Here is a 26,495-nt window from a genome sequence, read left to right as displayed (position 1 = left end):
TCGGCATAAGCCCCTTGAGTGTACGTGTGTGTCACTGGGGTAAGGGGGTTACCCGGGGATATCTAAAATTCCTTTCTAAAAATCTACAAATATCTTCCGCATCCTAATCAATATGCAGGAATCCCTTTAAGAACCAAGTGAAGGATCTGTCACATAATTGCTATTTGGAGAGAATTTCTGCATGAAAAGGAACTTCGAGGATCAGTTTTTGGACTCAAGGATTGAAGGCATGATTTATTGTTTATGTAGTACAGTCCCATGTACTGCTTTTGAGTGACTGATGATCAACTCATAACAGAGTTTTAGCTGACACACTGCTGGCTTGGAACACTCACACTATTGCGAGGTTCGTACGTATGTGGGCTTGGAAGGACTTCAGCCTGTCTATAAGATGAAGCACAAGTCATTGTTCATCTTGAGAAAAACCTGATCGAAATATCAGGTTATGTCATGTATGTGCCAATTTTTCTGTCGCTTTCAGGGCATTTTGATGTGAGCATGGTGAGATGAGAAAGAGACTTAAGTTAACTTAAGACCTTCTGTACCACTCATTCAATGAACAAGGTTATTGTTGAAAATAGCTGCTGAGTAACATTTAACTTAATTTCATGTATTGATTGCAATTGGTGGCTGAAAACTGAAGGCTTCATCTACATGTACATGTTATTCTGTTTAGTCTTCTGAATTAGACTCTAGCCTTTAAGCTTTTTGGGGGTCCGACCACCAGTAGAGACTGTCTCTAATGTGGGAGATATCTCCAATATCAGAGACTTTTGTAAAAAATTTGGGTATCCAATTTCAGAGACAGTCTCCAGTTTTGGAGACCAATTTCCTTTGTTTACATTTGCGGCAAAAGGATTACCTTGGCGGCAAATAAAAATGTGATAAGCAGATTCCTCGTGAAAAATTACCCCTTTTTACCGTCTACTTTTGTTTAATAAGGATTTTTGTTGTCAATCACACACAAAACAAATGGGCTTCTGACCTCAGTGAGACAAAATTCTGAGTGGAAAAAATCATGCTTTTGTTGGTGTTGTTTCTTTTGACCTTTTGCAAAGCAAGTCTCCAATGTGGGAGATTGTCTCCCCTATTGGAGAGAGTCTCCCATATTGGCCGTGCTCCTCTACTGACCACTTGACCGAAGGTCCGCGAGACCGAGGGTCCGCAAGACCGAGGGCCTGCGAGACCAAGGACCCGCGAGACCGAAGGCCCTTGAGACCGACTTTTTTTTCCTTCATCAATATTTTCATCCGACAATTTGTCAGATCTGACACCTTTCCTTGATTTTGATTGGCTGAGATGCACTGTTCCTATGGTAACTGTCGGAAAAACTGGTACTTGTTGGATAAAATGTCCGACAAGTCATTTCATGAAACGCCCCCCAGGTGAAGAGTGGTTTAAAGCGCCTCGTTGAAGTGGCGTATGCCTGTTTTCGGGGGTGGGGGGGTAGAGCCAAAACATTTCCTGATAGTGGGCTGTAGTGAGCACGCGAATCGTGGGAAACACTTACTGCGCGCATGAAAGGGCTTTCTTGGGGGGGGGGGGGGTGTTTTACGATACTTACAAATTTACAATAGAAACTTACATTGCCTAGTTTCACTGACATTACTTAACCATTACCTCTACTCATTTAATGTTTTATTTTTATGGTAATTCTGCTTCATGATCTTGTGCATTTACTGTTTAACAAGAAAACTGGAAATGTTATGGAAATACATACACCTGGAACATTGAACCTTCATTATGGGCAATCCTATCTTACATGTCTTAGCAATTTTTTTTTCATTTAAACAACCAAAAATAAGAAGATTAAGAAGGTGAAAGTTTTAAAGAAAAGAACGTACATTAAATTGTCACTCAATTAAGAGTGCTGGTTTAAATCAGTATTCCTCCGAGAAGCCTGTCCTCGAGGAATGGTCCTCCGGTGGAGTTTTCATGGGGGAGTCGCCCTCAGGAGGAGTAATCCTCTCGGGGAGTTGTCCTAAAACCCATTTTTTTTTATTATTGCTGTTACTATTTTTTGTTATCATGATAGCAGCAGCAGCAGTAGTAGAAGTCGTAGTAGTAGTAGTAGTAGTACCGTAGTAGTAGTCGTAGTAGAAGTAGTAGTAGTTGTTGTTGTAGCAGTTTAATTATTATTGTTGTTTTTATCATCATTAACTATCATTATTGGGAGGGGGCTCATTCTAGTTGCTCATGACCACAGATATCACAAAAACAAAGTAAATGTGGCATCTATATCTTGGCGTTGTTGAAGGAAGCAATGTCAGGGACGAGCAACAACAAATGTTTTCCAAGTTGAGGATGGGGCTCGTCCAAATAGGATGAGGGTAAGTATTCTGTATAAAGTTCCATTAAAAGATAACATGCCGCATGGCCTGAGTCCCCCACCTTAGTGGGTAATCCCACAGATGATGACAGATCGACGTGATTTCGAGACTTATACAAGAACTGAAAGATGCGGATCGATTGCGTCATTACATTGCCAGAGGGGGCGGGGTATCCCCCCCCAAGAAAAAAAAACACATTAATTCTTCGACCGGGCTGGAGACAAAACAAATACAACACCAAACTAAAGCAAATAAAGTGAGAGCAAGCGGGGAAGGGATTGTCGAAGTGTCGAAAAGGTGGGTGAGCAGAGCGGGGATGGCCGCACCCTATCGAGAGAAGCCCCCCCACCCCTTCCCCAGTTATCGCGACAGGATGGCTTGAAAGCGGGGAGAACATTCCATGCTTAGACTCCCCAAATGTAACACTACACATGGCACTTTTTCTATATATGGGCAAGAATTCGCACACGTTACGTATGGGACATTTCAGAGGGTTTAATGACCTGAAAAATAGTGTTAAATGACTTTGATTAGATTGAATACCCTCATGATGGTAGACATCTAGGAGAAGAATAATCATGCAAAAAATTGTGACATATGACCTTGATCTTGACCTTTTAGAGCAAAAAGATGCGCCATTACGTATGGGACGCAGAAAAAAGACAATTTTTAATACATTTGTTTCAAGTTGAGAATTCTCTGAAAGTATTTCACTTGACAACTTGAAACTTAGTGTGATAGAAGTCTCAATACTATAGTATATTTATGGCAAGTTTAATGCATGATGTCATAAGCCAAATCGCTCTAATTACAGACTCTAATTAAACAAATTAATGACATGTTACGTATGGGACATTTTGTCACCATAGAGAAAACGTACACAATTTTCCCCATAATTAAAAAATTGAAATAATTTAAAATATGGAAATAACAAAAGAGTTTCTTTTTAAATGTTCTACTGAGACATATCACTGAAGGAGAAATTAGCCATTTCAACCTTTTTATTCCTTGTTTTTTGTGGTTTTATGAATTTCTTATGTATTTCTACTGTTTTTATTTTTTCATATTTTTCCATTTTCACATTTTTTTTGGCTTCAATTGTATTCATTAATCAGTATTCATGACAAATCAGTGTTTAAAAACTAAAAAGGTAAATAAACAGTTTTTAGAGCACTCTTCAAATTTGTTTTTCTCCATTCACTTTGTACACAAATCTCCCCATTGACATTGTGTGTAAATGTCCCATACGTAACATGTTGTCCCATACGTAACAATTTTTTATTAACTTTTAATTAAAAAGTAAACTCCATTTTTGAAACTTTTTGTGGTATAACATTTTCATACTTAATAAATTAGAACTTCCCAGAGATGCAACAATACAAGTATTGTATTATGAGAAATAGCTTAAAAAAACATCCTCAAAATGTTACGTGTGGGACATTCCATCCTTGGACAAGACCTAATTTACATAATTAATTAGATGACACCACTTTTTTCTGCCAAAAGTAATAAGATGTAAGGGGATCTATGTCCCACCTGTGACTAAAACTCAGAAGTTTTGTTTTCATTTTCTATGAGTTTTTCTAATTGTCCCATACGTAACGCCCATTTTACTGATTATGCAAATTAGGTGCCCCAAATGAGCATTTATGCATATTATCAAATTTTTCTTAATGAAATTTTAAAATTCAACTTTTGGGCTTTCTTACCCCACCAAAGATAACTTCTTAAATTAAAAATGAAATTTTGCCTTTCAGGGTGACCGTTTCTTGGACTTGCCCATATTTTATTGGAGTTTTTAAATTGTTTGCCCCAGAGTATTCGAGAACACGGTTTCATTTCGTAAAAATATGAAAACTCACTTGATTAAAGCTTAAGTCCACCCCAGATAATTGTTGATTTGAATAAATAGAGAAAAATTTATGACATTTTAAAGTTTCACTTATTTAAAAAAAAACAATGATACATGTATGCACAACTCAGTGATATGCAAATGAGATTATGAGACAGCCGATGATGTCCATCACTCACTATTTTGTTTTTTATTGTTTGAATTATACAATATTTCATATTTTTTTTTTACAGATTTGACAATAAGGACCAACTTGACTGAACCATATACATGTAGTATTAAACAATGCTAACTCCACATCAGAGAGGAATTGATCGTTGTTTCAGTTGACAATGAGGATAAAAATAGAATTCAATATTTCATATAATAAAATACAAAAGAAATAGTGAGTGGATGATGTCATCAGTCTCCTCATTTGCATATCGACCAGGATGTTCATATAACTGTTTTGTGAAATTAGGCGAAATTTTAAAATGCCATAACTTTCCTATTTTACATCCGATGTTGATGAAATTTTCAGTGTTATGTTTGTTGGATTTTTCTTTTTTTCTTCAAATCAATTTTTTGTTGGGTGGACTTGTCCTTTAATGAAGTTTGATGATTGACATGGGTTTGGAGAAAAAAATTGTTTTAGTAGAGTAGATACATTGCACTTTGATCCTTTTGGGGAAACCATTCTCGACTAGCACTTGTGCTAACTTTTTAACAGCATTTCTTTTGGTACAAAATCACCCATACCATTTATAATTTATGTTCATGCATACGATCAATTTTTATGGTGATTTGCTTCTTGTCGGGTGAAACTGCATCAAGACTCTTTTATATTATATGCTGATACCCCCGGGGGACCACTTACATTGACGAGTGGATACCATGCGCGACCAAAAAAAACATGTAAAAAGGATGTCCTTTTCACAATAGGTCACGTTACGTACGTAACGTGATAAGGGTGTCAAAAACACAAAAATAATGAAAAAAGGGTATCTATTTCTAGGAAAATTACGTGTTTAGGGTCGAATTTGCGGGGATGATAAAACAAAATCAAAATGTTTTAGAAAGGATGTCCTTTTTGCCCAAACACTATGTGTTTAGAGTCCGATTTGCGCGAGGTGTGGAAGGTGGGGATGTACTAAACCAAAATAATGCTGGGTAATGGTAAAACTGACGACCGACGGACCCATGACATAACAATAAAATATCGCTGTACTTGTTTTTTTAGGGGTTAATTTCAGGAAATACTTGCCAAGAGTATCATTTTGTTTCCAATACTTGTTAAGGGGTCCATTTTCAGAATATGGAAAATACATTGCTGTACTTGTTTAGGGGCTCAATTCTGGGAATACTTGCCAATAGGGTCAATCCACGTCAAATCAACCAATTTTCAGGCAATTTGTCACCCGACCCTCTTCAATTTTCTTAAAACTCGCACCAAATGATGCCCCAAGTGTCTGACGGAAAAATCTGAAATATTTTGCCCCAAGGTCAAATGGTTGCTAAGATACGGCCTCCCATAGCAACCAATGCGCACTCAAAGAAATTATTTTAAATAAAATTGCCTATTTTTGATTGACTACTGCAGCAAAGTTTGATTGATTACAGTCTTCATTTTAAGTAAATTGGAAGAACTTTTTGGTCTAAACATGCAGAGTATACTGTAGCGCGGACTTGTCAACCGGATTTCGCACACGAGGTCACCGAAAATGGCGTTAAGCATCCGTGTCAATGATTTCAGAAGCATGTTTGGGGGCTCATAAATCCAAAACTAAATTAGCTTAGAACCAAATATTATGCACATTTATGGACTTTCATATACTCAACAGAATTCCAAAAAATTGACCCAAGAGTATGTGTCGTTTTCCTGTAGGGCGCCCTCAAAGTTGGATTTTTTTCAAAAGATGCCAAGTTCAAGGTCGCGGATCACCTCCCGTCCCATCGAGGAGGGGGACCAATTTCTGTGTTTTGATAGATATTTACCCATATTTTCAAGTGTTACTTGAGAAATTTTGCTATCAGAATGTTTAGGGGCTGATTTGCGCATTCCAAAATGGTCGTAAACACCCTAAATTTGACGTTAATGACACATACATGCTTTTCACCACTTTTCAAATTGTGATAACTCAAAGATGAAATGCCAAAAGACATTGATATCTTCTGTGATGATAGTCTGTAATTAGTATTAAAAGGATATATCTTCAGAAATAGTTTTTATTGTTGGTAATGACCTTGAAAATACACCTAAAATTCAATAAAAACAGTAAATTGGCTAATTTTCCAGAATCATATGGCATTCAAATGGTGTTTACATTGACTTTCAAATGGGTGTCATTTCAATACAAAGGGTGAGCTTAAGCCAAAACTTGAAAGACATGTTCAACTTTAGTTCTACTTTAAGCAACATAAAATATTTGAACTCAAAACTATATCATGTGACCTTGAAATTATTCCAAATATAGCTAATTATTGCTTCATAAGTAGCATATTTTAATCGCGCATGTAGATTGCACTTTGCAACACATTTCAAAATGGATTTTCTCATAGAGAGAATACCTGATCAGGCTGATATTTGCAGTATTGGTAGTCTGTAATGAGTTCTTGGAGGATCTACAGATTAAAGGAGAATGAAACCATTGGAACAAGATAGCTTGTGTGAAAACAGAAAAATCAAAGAAACAGATCAACAAAAGTTTGAGAAAAATCGGACAACTAATGAGAAAGTTATGAGCATTTGAATATTGCGATCACTAATGCTATGGAGATAGCAAATTGGTAATGCGACAAAGATGTGTGATGTCACTTGTGAACAACTCTCCCCATTACTTTAGTATATATTTCACTTGAATTGCCTCTTTTATCACATCTATCCATAAATCATGTGTTCTTCCTACATGAGGGCATGTAATACATATTTTTTAAGAATACATCATGGATAGAGAGTTTGTATCATCATAAGAAAAAGCAAAAAGAGACATTTTGAGGGTATTTTATAGTCCACCAAAGGGAAAGTTGTTCATCAGTGACATCACACATCCTTGTCGCATTGCCAATGGGAGGATCTCCTTACCATTAGTGATTGCAATATTAAAATGCTCATAACTTTCTCATTATTTGTCCGATTTTTCTCAAACTTTCTTTATTCTTATTCTTTGATTTTTCTGTTTCTACACAAGCCTATTTGTTCCAAAGATTTCATTCCCCTTTAAGTACCTATTCTCTCATGACAATGACCTTGAAAATACAGCTGAAAATCATGAAAATCAATAAATCATACAATATCCATTAGTAATCAAGTGTTTTTACCCACTTTTCATTGTGTGTTATTCCATCTTAGATTGTGAGCACATGCTGATAATTGCAAATCATGTTCCACTTTTGGTCTACTTTAAGCAACAAAATATTTGAACTCAAAACCTTATCATTCGACCTTGAAATTGTTCCAAATATAGCTATTTGTGCTTCATAAGTAGCATATTCAAATCACACGTGTACTTTGCAGCACATTTCAAAATGGATTTTCTCAAAGAGAGAATACCTGATCAGGCTGATATTTGCAGTATTAGTAGTCTGTAATGAGTTCTTGGAGGATATACAGATCAAGGAACTATTTTTTCATGACAATGACCTTGAAAATACAGCTGAAAATCATGAAAAATCAATAAATCAGACTGAACTCAAAACCATATCATTTGACCTTGAAATCATTCCAAATATAGCTATTTGTTGCTTCATAAGTAGCATACAAAATTCAAATCGTGCATGTACATTGTACTTAGCAACACATTTAAATACTTGGAAATAATTTCAAGGTCAAATGATATGGTTTGAGTTCAGTCTGATTTATTGATTTTTCATGATTTTCAGCTGTATTTTCAAGGTCATTGTCATGAAAGAATAGTTCCTTGATGTTTAGATACTCCAAGAACTCATTACAGACACCCATTAATAAACACCTATTCATGGGAACTGGGGAGGGGGATTGTCTCGAAAGGGTGTGTTGAGTACACCGGCGTAAATCCACTTTGAGGAGAGGGGGATGATCGAGTTTTTATCCCCCCCATAGGCGGATCCAGGGGGGGCGAGGGGCTCGGCTCACCCCCCCCCCCTATTGGCGGAGCAAAAAAAGAAAAAGAAAGAGTAGGAAGACGAGTGAATGAAATAAGAGGAGAGGAAGACTTGGAAGAAAAAAAAAGAATCTTTCATGTCACTGTATAAAATTTTCGCTTGTGCTTCGCGCTCGCATTGCCTGTCAGGCGATTCACATATCTTGTTTAACATGGAGCTTAAATATCAAGTTTGGAAGTCAATATACAAAACATATTTCTCCTTGGAAATCGAACATTCATTAATTTGTGTGATTTACAAATTGATGGTTAAAAAAGTACATTGCTGTAAAAATGTCAGTTTTATGGTCTGAATATTAACATTTTCTGCTCGCGCTGTGCGCTCGCGAAATTGATTTATCAGGTACCTATTATTCTCATGTATTCCCTAAAGTTTTCAAAATATTCCTTTTCAGGTCTATTTGTCAAAACGTATCAGCTAGTGCTGCCATGCTTGCCATTTTGATTTGCGAGGTATTTATGTCTCAACAAACTACTTAAAATCCCCTTTTTCTGGCAGTTTATAAAAAAAAATTCGGCTCCCGATTTGCGCTCGCATTAATGGTTAAAAATCAACTGATTACTGAAGCATCCTATTCATGATTATAAAAGTGCTTGAAATGTACATTGTTCAGGCAATAATATCAGATTCCACGGCCTCATTATGCATTAATAAAAAATGTATCAATTTAATAATTAAATTATCCCTTTTGTTTAATCTCTCGCTTAACAAGATGAATAGGAAGATGGTCATTATATTCATATGATAACATGTCCTGAGGATGTCATGGTCCTTTGTCCCAAACTCAAAGTAATAATGAAAAATATCAGCTCTTTATTAAGTGCGATTTATATCGACCTTACAATTTTGCTACAAAGTGTTTGAAATATAAAGCTGAAATTGGCCCCCTTTTTCAAATCGGAATATCAAATATTTTAAGCTCGCGCTTTGCGCTCACCTTTATTTTCATGCTAAAAGATGTATTTAGAATGCCTAGATTCTATGTCTAAATCTTAAACGCGCGCGCATGTTCATTCAGTTATCAAGTTTCAGATCACAATATCAAAAACTTTCTGCTCGCCCTTGGTGCTTGAATTATCCCCTCTTACCCATCCTTTTCATGATTTACAAAACATGAATAGTTTCCCGTTCTAGGTCTAAAACTAGAATATTTTCGCTCGCTCTTCGCGCTCGCATCAATTGTTTAGTTATGTAACTATCCTTTCATGATTACAAAAATTAATTTTCCATTCTTTATGTAGAAATGTCAAATTTTTCTGCTCACAGTCTTTTTAAAAGCAGTCTTTAACAGGTAGGCCTACATTTCCGATCATTTCAAAACGTGTATCAAAAACTTCTGCTCGCGCTTCGCGTTCGTAGTAATTACTGCAGGCACATCTTTTTATCTTTTTTTTCAGAATGTTAAAATTTTAGGAAAAAATACATACAATTAAAAAAAATTTGCTCGTGCTTCGCACTGGAATTATTAAATAAGGATTATGATATTGTATATTTACGTTGATTTAAAGAATAAAGATAAGAAGTGACTAATAGGACTACCCCCTTCAAAGAAACAAACAAAAAATCATCTTCGAGCGGCCGATCGGGGAAAATATGGCTAAAAACAAAATTCCGGGCCCCCCTATTGGCGAAGGCTGGATCCGCCCCTGCCCCCTCTATACACACATTTGAATATCTATTTAGCGAGTGGTCGAAGCGAACGAGCCATAAAGAACCACTTTTCTCGTTTTTAATCACATTTCATAATCTTAATTCTAAAATATTACGAGAGAGCGAAGCGAGCGACCCAAAAATAACCACTGTTTTGGTTTTCAATCGCATTTTCAAATAGAAATTTTGAAGTATGTTTTTTTTTTTTTACTGATTACTAAAAAATATATTTTTTAAGGCATAAGCGCCCCCTTCCCATCCGTAGTATAAATGCATCAGATAATAAATAGAGTTTTCTGAGGGTTTAAATGCCACATTTTTCTGAAGCTCGTTCGCTCTGCTCCCTCATTATATTTCCCTTCAGCATCTCATAGGTTTTTTATAGCCTTTTAAAGGGCCTTGTTCAGGGTTTTGAAAAATATAATTGTTGCAGTTCTCGATGCTTTGCTCGCTTATCATGTAAGCTTCATCTGCCCCTTGTTAATAGTGTACCCCAATCCCTTCCCCAATTTTGCCTAATGCATTTACAAAGAAAGAAATCAGTACATTTTAATTGCCACATACTATTAAAATCAGCCCTTGACTATAGAGATTTCGATAATTCTACTCCCAACTTTAAACTGAGAGAAAAGAAAACTGTTTATAAATATCTTAGTTTGAGTCTACTGTGCACTTTCAGTCAATTGCCAAATTTCCTGGGTGAAATGTGTAACGCATTAAAATGTTGAAATTATTATTAAAAGAACTTTTGCAAACAATTCCCAGTCTAATAATACTCCGGCAGAAGCTGAAATGTTATCTATAAAAAAAATGATGTTAAAAAGGGAATCTGTTAAAGAATAGTTGAATGAGTGAATGAATGAATTAATGAATGAACAATTATATTTATTGATTACACCCTCGTGGCAAAAAAAAAAACGCCACCCCCCAAAAAAAGGGGGGAAACGTGAGCGAGAAAATAAAAATGTATACGAGAACGTAAGACGGACCCTCGGTCTAGCGGGCTGTCACCCCTTTTTCTTGCCCATCATATTGATGATTACAATTTCATATCTACTGTACATGTAGCATTATCGGCGGGTTTGTCAGTATGTTAATGCTTTATAGCTTGTGGTATATAATTGAATTTAATTTCTCGATACGAGCAAGCCTACTGTTCAACCAGCTATTTCTGACTTTGTAAGGATAATCTGATATTGGTCATGCCCAGGAAGCCAAAATTTCCATGTGGCCTATGTCACAAGGCAGTGATTCGGAAGTCAAAGGGTGTACAATGTGAAGGACCATGTGACCTGTGGTTCCACTCCGAGTGTATAGGACTTAAAGGACAAGTCCACCCCAACAAAAACTTGATTTGAATTTAAAGAGAAAAATTCAACAAGCATAACACTGAAAATTTCATCAAAATCGGATGCAAAATAAGAAAGTTATGGATTTTTAAAGTTTCGCTTCATTTCACAAAACAGTTATATGCACATCTCGGTCGGTGGTAACTCGACACATGCTCCGGTGACAAATGCTCCCCAAAATGCGACATTTGCTCCTTGACATTTGCTCCGCCGAAATTTGCTCTGCCGATATTTGCTCCGCCGACTGTTGCTCTGCCGACAGTTGCTCCACCGACAATTGCTCCGCCGACAGTTACTCCGCCGACAGTTGCTCCACCGACAATTGCTCCGCCAATATTTGCTCCGCATGTAGGGACAGTTGCTCCACCGACATTTGCTCCGCATGTAGGGACAAATGCTCCGCCAATAATTGCTCCGTCAAAAATGCCATCCACCGAAAAATTATTTTTTTTTTTGTAAAACTAACAACGCTTCTTCAAAGCTGTATGGTCATTATCATTATTTTTTTATATTTTTAACATTCCTAATTGAATTGCGCAGCGGAAAGAAATAGTTCGGCTCAAAATTTCCCATCCGCGCATTAACGTTGATTACTTCTCCCTTTTCTTGAAAACCAATTTTTCCCCTCTCCCTCTATCCTCCTGTTTTAATTTTTTTTCTCTCTCTCTCTGCATTCCTAGCAATGTCTGTTCCTATTTCTTTTACAACCTCTCCCTTCTCTTATCTCTTTCTTCTCGCTCTAATGCTATTTTGGTCTGTTTTCACTGTTTATTCTTCTAACTTTTTCCTACCCCCTCTAATGGAATTGAAAACTAATAAAGTTTTGCAATCTTGTTAGAAAGGTGTTTGATGTCACTTTCACTCCATTTTCTTTTATTTTCTTCCCTTCAATTACGTGCAGTGTGAAAACAACTCTCTTAAAGGACATGTCCACCACAAGAAAAAAATTGATTTGAATAAAAAAAAGAAAGATCAAACAAGCGTAACACAGCGTAATCGCGAGCGCGGACAATTTTTTTTATTTTATGTGTTTAGTCCTAAAATTTGAACATTCTGGACAATGTTATTATGAAAAGATGTGTATGCAACTGGATCAAAACTGCGAATGCGAGGCGCGAGCAGAAATTGTTAATACACGCTTTGAACTGATCAAAAAGGTACCTATTAAGGTTTGCCTGCAGTTAGCCATGAAGGAGTTGCATATTTAACAATCAAATTATGCGAGCGCGAAGCGCCAGCTAATTTTTTTTTGACATTTCTAAAAAATGGAAATTTTATAGCACTTTTTTGTGATTTCAACAGGATAGGTATACGACTAAGCAATTGATGTGAGCGCGAAGCGCGAGCGGAAAATTTCGAGATTAAGACCTACAACGAGATACTCTATTCACGTTTTGTAAATTATGAAAAGGATGAGTAATTGGGGATCTTCCTAACACTAATAATGCGAGCGCAAAGCGTGAGCAAATTTTTTTATATACGTTTTGAACTGATCGAAAAGGTACCTGTTAAAGACTGCTTGCAGTTAGCCATGAAGACTCTACATATTTCAGCAATCAAATAATGCGATAGCGAGCTGAACATTTTTACCTTTCTACATAAACAATAAAAAATTTAATCAATTTCTTTAATCGTGAACAGGATAGCTATATAACTAAACGATTGATGCGAGCGCAAAGCGCAAGCAACACAATTCGAAATTTAGTCCTAAAAATGGGACACTCTTCATGTTTTGTAAATCATGAATAAGATGAGAAGTAGGGGATCTTCCTATATTAATAATGCACGAACAGAGCACGAGCAGGAAATTGTTGATATTGTAATCTGATACTGGATAATGATTTAAATAGAGAACAAGTTGCGTATCTGATGAAACATGCTCGCGTGTGTTTCATATTTAGACCTAGAAACTAGGCATTCTAAATATATCTTTTATCATGAAAATCAATAAAAAAAGGGTATATTTCAGCTCTATATTTCAAGCAATTTGTAGGAAAATTGTGAGGTGGATATGAATCCTACTTAAAAAACAGCTAATATTTTTCATTATTATTATTTAGGTTTTGACTAGAGACCGGGACATTATAAGTCATCACATGATCTTTCTATTCCTCTTGCTTATTGCGAGATGAAACAAAAGGGATAATTTAATTATGAAATTATTTATCTTATTTATTAAGCTAATATGCCTAAGTGGAGCACAAAATCATGGCCTGAAAACTGGACATTTCAAGAACTTTGGTAATTATGAATGAGTATACATGAGTAAAAACATTTTTATCAATTAATGCAAGCGCAAATCGCGAGCCGAAAACTTTTGATAGACTGTGACGAAATGTGGATTTTAAGAAGTTTGTTGTAATATTAATATTGAGACACATTACTTGCCAATCAAAATGTGAGTGTGCAGCGCTAGCTGATACGTTTTTACAATCAGATCTGCAACCCGGGGGGTCACTTACATTGGCGAGTGGATACCATGCGCGACCCCCAAAACACGTAAAAAGGGTGTCGTTTTCACGATAGGGCACGTTACGTAGCGTGATAAGGGTGTCAAAATCACCAAAATAATGAAAAAAAGGTATCTATTTCGTTAGGAAAGCTACGTGTTTAGGGTCGAATTTGCGGGGATGATAAAACAAAATTAAACTGTCTTATAAAGGATGTCCTATTTGCCCCAACACCACGTGTTTAGAGTGCGATTTCGCAACGTGTGGAAGGTGGGGCCGTATTAAACCGAATGAATCATTTTCACACGTGAAAATCGATGTGTAAAAGTAAAACCGACGACCGAGTCCCCGTGACATATCGCTGTACTTGTATAGGGGCTCAATTCTGGGAATACTTGTCAAGAGTATTGTTTTGTTTCCAATACTTGTTAAGGGTGGGGTTTCGAACGCCAATACTTGTTAAGGGGTGCATTTTCAGAATATGGAAAATACGTGTTTAGGGTGCTTTTCGAGACCCCATGGTCGAAAATAATAAAGGTAACTGATAAGTTAACATTTGCAAGCATGCAGCACGAGCAGAAAATATTAATGTTCAGATCGTAACACTAACATTTTTAAAAATCACTTTAAAACAATCAATTTGTAAATCAAACATAATATGAAAGTTCCATTTCCGCAGCGAAATATGTTTTGCATATTTGACTTCCAAACTTGATACAGGCAATGCGTGCAAGAAGTGCAAGCGAAAAATTTATTATAGTGAAATATGAAAGATTCTTTTTATTTTCCAAGTCTTTCACTTGTCTTCCTCTTCTTTTTTTCTCTGTTTTTTTTTCTTTTTCCCCCTTTTCCTCTTTTTTTTGCTCCGCCAATAGAGGGGACCCGGGCCCCTCGCCAGCCCCCGCCTAGCTGGATCTGCCTATGATATAAAGTGGCACAACAACTTAAATGGTAAACAAAACAATACAAAAAAAGTATGTAACGCAAAAGGATGTTACAAATATTTTCTTCAGAGCAAGTGTCTTGTCTTCGTTAGCTGTCAGTAGAGCAATCGTGAGCAGAGGAATTGTTATTCGAGGAGCATTTGTCGGTATTTTATTAAGGTCTTATATTTATTTTTTAAAGGACAAGTCCACCCCAGCAAAAACTTGATTTGAATAAAAAGAGAAAAATTCAAAAGCATAACACTGAAAATTTCATCAAAATCGGATGTAAAATAAGAAAGTTACGGCATTTTAATGTTTCGCTTCATTTCACAAAACAGTTATATGCACATCTCGGTCGGTATGAAATGAGGAACTGATGACATCACTCACTCACTATTTCTTTTGTATTTTATTTCATGAAATATGAAATATTTTTGTTTTCTCGTCATTGTCATGTGAAATGAAGTTTCATTCCTCCCTGAACACGTGGAATTCCATCATTTTAACATTTTGTGCTTCAAGCAAGGAGGTCCTAATCGTCAAATTCGTAAAAATTTAAATATTGTATAATTCAAACAAAAAAAACAAAAGAAATAGTGAGTGGGTGACATCATCGACTCTCTCATTTGGATGTAACTGGCTCGTTCATATAACTATTTTGTTGAAAATAAGCGAAACTTTGAAATGTCATAACTTTCTTATTTTACATCCGATTTTGATGAAATTTTCAGCATTGTGCTTGTCTGATTTTTCTCTATTGATAAATGTGGAGCAATTGTCGGCGGAGCAACTGTCGGCAGAGAAATAGTCGGCGGAGCAAATGTCGAGGAGCAAACGTCGCGGAGCAAATGTCGCATTTTGGGGAGCATTTGTTACCGGAGCAATCGTCGCCGGAGCATGTGTCATGGATTCCGGTCGGTATGCAAATGAGGAACTGATGACATCTCTCACTCACTATTTCTTTTGTATTTTATTATATGAAGTATGAAATATTTTGAATTTCTCATCATTATCATGTGAAATGAAGTTTCATTCCTCCCTGAACATGTAAATTCCATTATTTTAACATTTTGTGCTTCAGGCAAGGAGGTCCTAATCATCAAATTCGTAAAAATTGAAATATTTATAATTCAAACAATAGAAAACAAAAGAAATAGTGACATCGACTCTCTTATTTGGATGTAACTGGCTCGTTGATATTTAAAACTATTTTGTTGAAAATAAGCGAAACTTTGAAATGTCATAACTTTCTTATTTTACATCCGATTTTGATGAAATTTTCAGCATTGTGCTTGTCTGATTTTTCTCTATTGATTCAAATCAACATTTTTCTGAGGTGGACTTGACCTTTAAAGCAACATGCCGAGAAACTGTCGATGGAGCAATTGTGGACAGAGCAATTATTGGCGGAGCATTTGTCCCTACATGCAGAGCAAATGTCGGTGGAGCAACTGTCCCTACATGCGGAGCAATTGTCGCCGGAGCATGTATCATTAGGGTAGCATTTGTCGCTAAATGTGGAGCAATTGTCGGCGGAGCAACTGTCGGTAGAGAAATAGTCGGCGGAGCATATGTCGGCGGAGCAAATGTCGAGGAGCAAACGTCGCGGAGCAAATGTCGCATTTTGGGGAGCATTTGTTACCGGAGCAATCGTCACCGGAGCATGTGTCATGGATTCCGGTCGGTATGCAAATGAGGAACTGATGACATCTCTCACTCACTATTTCTTTTGTATTTTATTATATGAAGTATGAAATATTTTGATTTTCTCGTCATTATCATGTGAAATGAAGTTTCATTCCTCCCTGAACATGTAAATTCCATTATTTTAACATTTTGTGCTTCAGGCAAGCAGGTCCTAATCATCAAATTCGTAAAAATTGAAATATTTTATAATTCAAACAATAAAAAACAAAAGAAATAGTGACATCGACTCTCTTATTTGGATGTAACTGGCTCGTTGATATAACTATTTTGTTAAAAATAAGCAAAACTTTGAAATATCATAACAATCTTATTTTACATCCGATTTTGATGAAATTTTCAGCATTGTGCTTGTCTGATTTTTCTCCATTGATTCAAATCAACATTTTTCTGAGGTGGACTTGACCTTTAATGAATTTCCAAATTCTTCAGCTTGTTGTCATTGGGGGCGACTTTTACCTTACAGGCTGGGACTGGACAACCCAGACAGTGAAAGCGTGCAGCCAACCTGCTCTTCACGATAAGTTTGGGGAAATGTTGGATGATCATGTCCTCACCCAACTCGTAGAAGAACCTACAAGACGGTATCACTCTCTGGACTTTTTCCTCACCAACAATCCCACCCTTGCCTTTAACGTGTGTGTTCTTCCTGGCATATCAGATCATGACTGTCCTCTGCTGACCTTTGACATGAATCCATCAAGAAGACATCAAATGCCTAGAAAGGTTCCAGTCTACAGCAAAGCAGACTGGGAAGGGTTCAAGGACAGCATGTCAAAAGTAGCTGATGAAATATCATCCAAGCTCGAGGGAGCCTCCACTAGAGAATTGTGGGACATATTTCAAGCAGGAATCAAGAATGGTATTGAGGCACACATTCCTCATGCAATGTTGAAGCCCAGAGCCAACCTACCATGGGTGACTGCAAGAATTAGAAAGCTCATCAAAAAAGGAGTAGGGTTGTCAAGAAATGTAAAAACATCTTGAAATCCAGAGGACTTCTTCCATATAACCTTGAAGAGTATAGCAACAGTCTTAAGAAGATCATCCAGTCAGACATCAGGAAAGAATACTGGATATATCTGGAGTCTATCTTTGCTGGTCTGATGATGAAGACAATCAATTCATGGCCACGAAACGATTTTGGAGCTTCATTAAGTTCAACCGAAGTGACAGTGGAGGAATTTGCCATCTCAAGTCAGCTGGAAAGAAGCTTACCGACCCCACTGATAAGATGCACTCAACCATCAATTCCAATCAATTTTAACTGAAGAGACTCCAGACTTGCTTCCCCCTTCTTCGCCTTATGAAACCATGCCAGATGTCATCATTACAACGAATGGTATCAAGAAACTGCTTGACAATCTGAAGCCACACCGTCCCTGAGGGATATCTTCAGGAAGTCCTATAGCACAGGGAGATACCAGAGGACTGGAGAAATGCCAATGTAGTGCCTGTTTACAAGAAGGGAGATAGAGCGGAACCAAGCAGCTACAGACCCATCTCACTCACTTGCATCGCATGTAAGTTGATGGAGCATATCCTTGCAAGTAACAACATGAAGCATGGAAACCACCAGGATATTCTGTACCCCCTTCAGCATGACTTTAGACAACACAGGTCATGTGAGCTACAATTGTTAGGACTGGTAAGCGATCTGACCAAGAACCTTCAAGATGGAAAGCAGACAGACATCTTATTGCTGGACTTTAGCAAGGCATTTGACAAGGTCGGTCACCAGCGCCTTCTCCGGAAACGGGAGTTGGAGTTAGAGGACATAACAACCGCTGGATTGCCAACTTTTTAAATCAGAAACAGCAAGTGCTCCTGGATAGTCGTAGTTCATCTCAAGTCGACGTAACTTCAGGCGTGCCACAGGGCTCTGTCCTTGGCCCCTGTCTCTTTCTCTAGTACATCAATGACCTGCCTGATCAACTCAAGTCAAGAGTTCGACTGTTTGCTGATGATGCTATCGTCTACCTCACAGTTCAGTCAGATGCTGATGCTGACCAGCTACAACAAGAACTCAACAGACTATGTGAGTGGACCAGTAAGTGGATGATGGAATTGAACACCAATAAGTGTGAAGTCATCACAGTCACCAGGAAGCGAAACAGAATTGTACACCAGTATAAACTCAAAGATGCTATCCTTACTCCTGTAGAAGCAACAAAATATCTTGGTGTCACTATCACGTCAGACCTGAGGTGGAACAGTCACATCAGCAATGTTTGTCAAAAGGCTAACAACACCCTTGCCTTCCTACGAAGAAACCTGTGAGTAAACTCTCCCAAGTTGAAAGCTACATCATACCAATCACTCGTCAGACCTTTGGTGGAATATGCATCTACTGTCTGGGATCCATCAACCTCCAAGAACATCTACAAGCTTGAAATGATCCAATGAAGAGCTGCTAGATTCACACTGAATCGATATCACAATACATCCAGTGTGTCATCGATGCTGCAGGAGCTAGGATGGACATCCCTTCAACAACGACGGGAAATCTCTCGCCTTGTGATGTTACACAAGATCCACAACGAGCTTGTCCCATTCAACTCTGATGGATACATCACCAAATGTACCAGATCAACAAGAGCTGTTCACACTCACGGATATCTGATGCCTCAATCAAGGACCCAACAACATCAGTGTTTGTAGCTGTAGAATGAAAGATGTTACTGAAGAGTAATAAAGACAGTTTGTGTCAGCGATGAGTCTGCCAATAGTTTCTATCTTTTTCAATACCAGAAATTTGTATTTTGCTCTGAATTTTGCCAATTGCCATTAAATAATTTCTTATGTTATTTCTGATTTTAGAGAAGCTATGATGGCAAAGAGACTATCTGCATACCAGCTGAAATCACTACATCGAGTGATACTAGACCTTCAGGAAGGCTTTCCTTTAAACATACTTAGAGGAGCTTCTGGGAGAGGAAAGAGCAGAGAGAATCCTAATATTGTTATAGAGGTAATTGTTGTAGGTTGAAATTTTGCCAAGTATAAATAAATAAATAAATGTACTGTAGAGTGGCTGAATGTTCAATGATACACCTCACAAAAAACAGTTGTAAACGTGCAAACTCAAATCATATCAAACAGCCAGAAGCACCAAATAAGAAGAACTTAAAATATGATTGTAGCTGAACTAAACTCAAAATAAAGATGTCAACAAAATGAAGTCCATTAATGATCTGATTTACATGTATTGGCCTGAAATCCAGACCTCACTAGACATTGGCTTTACAAATGATATATTCAAATATATTAAAAAATAGTGTCACATGATAAATTCAACAAATAGAGGAACAGAGAATGGGAGAACCCAGAAAAGTGGAAGAACCAAGGGTGAAAGGTGAACCAATGAGGATGAGATAGGATGATATGAATGAAGAAGAATGTTCTGAATGTAAATGAGAAAAGGCCAATACAAAACATGTGGAGCTGCATGGAGTTGGAATGGCAATGGAATGATGTGATGTAGAAAGTAAGGAATGAGAGAAACAGGTGTGTGACAATGGCATAGAAATGGGAAGTGAAGAGAAGTATGGAATCCAAAGTGTGAAATAAACAATTAGATGAAATATGGCAAAATTCAACTCTTACAGTAGGGTGATAAAAGGGGAAGTTTACTGTGACAAGAAGTTGGTTTTTGTCTCACCTGCGAAGCAAAGTGAGACTATAGGCGCCGCTTTTCCGACGGCGGCGGTGGCGGCGTCAACATCAAATCTTAACCTGAGGTTAAGTTTTTGAAATGACGTCATAACTTAGAAAGTATATGGACCTAGTTAATAAAACTTGGCCATTAGGTTAATCAAGTATTACTGAACATCCTATTAGAGTTTCATGTCACATGACCAAGGTCAAAGGTCATTTAGGGTCAATGAACTTAGACCATGTTGGAGGAATCAACATCGAAATCTTAACCTGAGGTTAAGTTTTTGAAATGTCATCATAACTTAGAAAATATATGGACCTAGTTCATGAAACTTGGACATAAGGTTAATCAAGTATCACTGAACATCCTATTAGAGTTTCATGTCACATGACCAAGGTCAAAGGTCATTTAGGGTCAATGAACTTAGACCATGTTGGAGGAATCAACATCGAAATCTTAACCTGAGGTTAAGTTTTTGAAATGTCATAACTTAGAAAATATATGGACCTAGTTCATGAAACTTGGACATAAGGTTAATCAAGTATCACTGAACATCCTGCATGAGTTTCACGTCACATGACCAAGGTCAAAGGTCATTTAGGGTCAATGAACTTTGGCCAAATTGGGGATATCTGTTGAATTCCCATCATAACTTTGAAAGTTTATGGATCTGATTCATGAAACTTGGACATAATAGTAATCAAGCATCACTGAAAATTTTGTGCAAGTTTCAGGTCTCATGATTAAGGTCAAAGGTCATTTAGGTCAATGAACTTTGGCCGAATCGGGGGTATCTGTTGAATTACCATCATAACTTTGAAAGTTTATTGGTCTAGTTCACTAAACTTGGACATTAGAGTAATCAAGTATCACTGAACATCCTGTGCACATTTCAGGTCACATGACCAAGGTCAAAGGTCAATGAACTTTGGCCGAATTGGGTGTATCTGTTGAATTACCATCATAACTTTAAAAGTTTATGGATCTGATTCATGAAACTTGTACATAAGAGTAATCAAGTATCACTGAACATCCTGTTCGAGTTTCAGGTCACATGATCAAGGTCAAAGGTCATGTAAGGTCAATGAACTTTGCCCATGATGGGGTTTTTTGTTGAATAACCATCATCTCTGTAAGTTTATTGGTCTAGTTCATAAAAAAGGGAAATAAGAGTAACCATATATCACTGAACATCTTGTGCGAGTTAGAGTAGTAATCAAAGTGAGCACTGCTGCTATATTGAACCGCGTGATGCAGGTGAGACGGCCAGAGGCATTCCACTTGTTAATCCCATAAAAACAGAAAAAATAAAGAGGAAAAATAGATGGGAATTTTCAATTGTTTTGTGAAAAGAACTTAATGCATCTAACCTGCAGTTGTGCAGTACATGTGGCCCCTGCTTTGATATTTTAATTCTCATATAATTAATTAGCATTCTTCTTAAAAAAAATTTCAGGAGGATCAGAGAGTAGCTGATTGTCTCCATAAACCAGTCATGGTAAACGAAGTGCTGTCATTCTTTGCTCCACAAGAAAAACAGGTGAGACAACAACATATTCATCAATTGTAAAAAGATGTGAATTTCATCAATATATTTATACACTTAAAATTTCATAAATTACTTTTGTCTCGCCCACCAGAGGTGAAGGCGAGACTTATACCTTGGTCACATATGCTCTACGGCAGCCGTACGGCGGCCGTAGATTCGAGAGATTTCTGCGGCGGCCGCAGAAAATCTGCGGTGGCCGCAGGGTCGACGTACGGCGGATTCCTACTTTTTACAGGCCGTAGGGGTGGCCGTAGAATTTTAACTCGGAGTTATAACATTTTTTCTTTTCTACGCCTGCCGTAGAAATTAGACTAGCCGTAGGCATGGCGTAGAACAGTCTACGGCGGCCGTACGTTGAGCGTACGGTGGCCGTGCGGCTGCCCTCGTGTTTTTCTTCCCTCTCCCCTTTTCCTATTGTGTTATCTGCTCGGAAGCCACCAGGCGCGTATTCAGAATGTTGCACCTCGGGGGCCCGCCCTATAATTATGGCCCATATGCATGTGTACTTTTCGGAAAAAAATGGTGACCTCTCCTCGTCAGGCAAACAGGTGCCTTAAATGCATGTTGAATTATCGTATTTCATAATCACATGAAAAAGGACAACTGCAGATAACTTATTTAATTATGACCTAATAAAAAGCAAACTATCCATGAGTATGATATACTGTAATACCAATTAAAAAAACAAAAAAACAAATGTGACCAGGAAGCACAGATATTGCCCTTTCACTAGCGGCTAACTTGGGTAAAATATGATGTTATTATCATTATCATTATTATTATTACTATCATGGCGAGTTAAATGCTGATTTTTGTTGTTGTTTCCTAGGGTGTAGTTCTTACTTAAGACTAACGTGTTTATCAACATCTTAACTTTATTCATACAAACAAGTTAACATGGTTAAGGGAGATTTATTTGATAAGTCCAAATAAATAATGCGATCGCGATTTTTGATAGCTTGTGTATAGACCTGAAAATAGAAAATTCTGAGAAGTTTTGTAAGCATGAGCAGGATGGGTATCTATTTGTCAGGGCGAGCTGATGATTGTCTATATTCCAAAATGACCCAAAGTTTGGAAATTCTAAGCATTATTGGTAATCATGATCAGGATGGGCACTTAAAAATTATTCGATTATATTCCGTTCCAAAACTAGACATTCTACGCAATTGAGGTAATCATTAGGTAATCATTAAACAGGATGTCATCTAACTAATCATTCGATGCGAGCGCGAAGCGCGAATCACCACAAAGGTCGAATTTACCCCCCCTCTCTCCTTTTCCCTTCTTGTTCCCTTCTCTCTTTCTTTTCTCCCTTTTCTCTTTCTCTTCTTTCCCCCTCCTTTTTATCTCCCTTTTCTTTCCCTTTCTTTCCTCCCTCTTTATGGCGCCCCCTTTTCGCCGACCCGGCAGCCCGGGCCCCGAACCCCCCCCCTCCTTACTGCCCAGAATACGCGCATGGGCATGGTGCGACACTTTGAAAACTTTCTGAAATGAAATGTCTAATGTAAAATGATGTTATTTCTCACTGTATAGTCCCCCTGCGGCCGCCGTGAGGGCGCCTTGCGGCTACCTTGCGTCTGCCGTAGTATTTGTCAAAAACCTACGGTCAGCGCATGGTCGCCCTAGGGCGACCGTACGTCATGATTTCAAGGACCGTAACATATGTGACCGCTAGAGTAAGTGGCCGTGGAAATTCCGAGGCGACCGTAGAATTGCTACTCGCCGTAGAAATTTTTTTTATCTACGGCGGCCGTAGCAAATGTGACCATGGTATTAGGATCCAAATGTCGTCCATCCATCACAAATCTAATGACACATAACTCCACAACTGTAAGTCGCTTTTCAACTAAACTTTGATGGTAGATGGACTTGGGGGACCTGCATGTTATGCTGCAGTCTGAGGTCACATGGTATTCGGGCACTCAGTATATAATGCATAGTGGGTATGTGCCGTGGAGGGGATCCCCATTTTTACACTCAAATTTCTGTTCCAAGGCATAGCATTTTTGTCTTATTGAGAAAAAGAAGAGAGAAAGCCGCTCCAAAGCATAGCATTTTCTTCTTATCGAGAAAAAAAAAAGAAGAAAGAAATCCGCTCCAAAGCTTCGCATATTTTTCGTTAAGCCATTCCGATCGCATTGATCTGCTACAATGAGCTGCAATTTTGGTGAAAAGCGGCCACAGAGCACTGTCCGACCATCGCCTCTGCGTGAGCGCACCCGGCGGCTAGCTGCATCATACACGCATGCCCGTTCCATAGGGATGCATACGCACTCACACGCTGGCGATCCGTTCCAAGGACCCCCGTTTTCACAAACATTTGTAGTTCCAAAGCCGTTCCGAGGTCCCTCTTAACAATAAGCCCGCTTCAAGGCCCCCGTTTTTTTGTCTCTCCCAAGGCACAACCCCACCACTTTTTTGTTCAAGTGCCCCCGCAGGCTTTTAGCTGGGATGCAAAAAAATTGACAAGTTGTGCTATCTAATTAAAAACTCACTTTAGTATGTATGTAATTAAATACTCGCTTTAGTATGTACTTATACATGTGTTATGTGTAAGAGGAATTGTTAGAGCAATTACATTCATTTATTTAGTTATTTTTTCTTTGAGAGTGTTCCAGAATGTCCTGGCAGTAAATCTTTGTTCGGCACTATATATAATGAGATAAAGTAATTTCTGTTATTTCTGCAATTTGCAAAGAAACACGATAGAGAAGGCTACACAATAGGCTGAAGAATTTTATTATTTAAGGCAGACAATAGAGCTTCCTCCTGCAGTGAAAAAAAAATAGGCTTAGCTATTTTGTTGACATTGTTAATTTCACTGAGGTCATTTAACCCTAAATAGACTGGGCTATTTCGACGCCTAAGGAGACGGGGGGGGGGGGGGTTATGATCTCTGCTGTCAATCGCACGATTGTGACAAAAATTGGCACACGCATTACCCATGGCATTATCTACAAAACTATAACATCAAATTCTGCAAAAATCACATGTCTCATTAATTATGCTAATTTATGCATAAAATCATAAGTTTGCTCTTATTAATAAAATAATGCCCCTGAAATGCTAATTTTTGTTTCACATACTCTAGATAGGCATCTGATCAAATTGATTTTAAAAAAAATTTCAAAATCACATTTATTTTCTTATGTATTCTATTATTTTCCAAATTTCTTATGTATTTCTTTGTTTTTCGACTTTTTTTTTATTGTTTTTTCAATGTAAATTGTCTGGGACTTTGTTTTGACCATAAACAAGATAAAATTAATTGATTTTAAGCAGTAAAAGGAAAAATTATGATACATTTATGAATTTTGGCTAAGAACACTATTTGCATTGGATTTGTACACAAATTCACGTTTTTGAGTAATTTTGGGTCTGCATGCACTTACGAAATGTTGCGTAATTTTGGAACCACGTACCCGGGGGTCACAATTTTGTTCTAAAAAGTTGCGTGAGACTTGAAAGTAAAAAGTCAGCGAGCGTCGCGGTCAAAAAATTTCGCGCGGCGGATTTATCACGAAAAATCAGCCCCCCTAGTCTTTTTAGGGTTAAGAGTCTTCTGGAATTTGACTGCTCCTGAAAGAAGGAGAATGTTCTTTTTATAGACAATACTAGAAAATTCCAGAATGGTGTATACTAGAAACCTCTAGCTGGCAGATTCTTCAAGGACATCATCATATCAGATCAGAACTTAGAGTTTCATGCCAGACTTTATTTCCACCTGGAATATTTATCTTCTGTGGAATTATTTACCCGCCATCAATGAACGGTTTGCAGTTACTTTGAGAGAGGAATTCTCATCGAGATCATAAAGCTGTTTCAATGAATGCTTTTCAACCCAGGGATTGCTGAAAATGACTATTAATCATCATCAACATCGTCTTCACGGACATTTCAACTTGTTACAGTGACTCTTGTTATTCATCGTGCTTCAACATCAGTTTCATCATCGCCATCATTGTGAACTTATCTTCGCAAGCCAACTTGGATTATCATTGGATTTTACTTTGTATTATTATCGCAATCTCAATAGACGTAAGATCAATATTTATTTGTTTTATTTATGATTGTTAATGTATAATTTCCTGTAATAAAAGAAAAGGAAATTCAACACTCAATATTTCTTGTTATTTGTTGCAGTATTGTAACAAATGTACGACATCTTCAATTTTACATTCAAAATGCCCTCCTCCCCGATAAATTTTGCATGTCCCCTTTCGGAAAATAGATCTTCCATCTTAATTTTTTTTTAAATATTTGTGACATAAGAAACAATCGATATTCAATAGATGAACCAATTTAAATCGAAAAATTTAAGTTGTAAATTTTTTTTAGAACTACTGATAGTGTTTACAAACTTTTATTTTGAGTAAATCACTATTTATTCTGTCATATTGCTATATATGTGTGTGTAATATTCCAAATTGAAATGCATATTTAGTAGACTTATAATTTGAAACTCCAAATATAAATGATTGCATATCAAAGGGAATCAAAATTCCTTACAAATCCCATTAAAAGGTAAAAATATGTTTTTTATTTTTTTTAAATTTTCGACAGTCTTTCAGATTTTACGCTAAAATGATACTTTTCACGCAAAAGTGCACTTGGCATCCGTTACAGTGACTCTTTATTATTCATCGTGCTTCAACATCCATTTCATCGTCGCCATCATTGTGAACTTTAATTTACAGAATCTTCCCGAACCAACTGGGATTTTTATTTGGATATAGGATTTCACTTCGGATATATTGCACATCTGTCACCTCAAGAGATGTAAATGTAAGATCAATATTTATTTATGCTTTGTATATGGTTAATTATTTCCTCTATTAAAAAAAAGGGGAATCAAATTTCAAATTATTTAATTGTTATTTGTTGCAGTAACGTAACAAATAATTT

General features: G+C 37.3%; 1 long non-coding RNA gene across 2 annotated transcripts; it reads left to right on the top strand.

Moving 5' to 3' along the window:
* Positions 1-26,495, top strand: LOC121415421. 2 transcript variants are annotated; one of them, XR_005970007.1, is made up of 5 exons: positions 1-346; positions 19,201-19,351; positions 21,495-21,578; positions 25,436-25,628; positions 26,288-26,495. It is a non-coding gene; the product is annotated as an uncharacterized LOC121415421 (long non-coding RNA). The 2 variants fall into 2 exon arrangements; XR_005970008.1 differs by lacking the exon at positions 25,436-25,628 and having other exon boundaries at positions 10-346.

This window comes from Lytechinus variegatus, chromosome 1, assembly GCF_018143015.1.
Source record: "Lytechinus variegatus isolate NC3 chromosome 1, Lvar_3.0, whole genome shotgun sequence".
In the NCBI taxonomy this organism is placed as follows: domain Eukaryota; kingdom Metazoa; phylum Echinodermata; class Echinoidea; order Temnopleuroida; family Toxopneustidae; genus Lytechinus; species Lytechinus variegatus.
Note: the sequence above shows the minus strand (reverse complement) of the source record. Positions and strands in the feature narration are given on the sequence as shown.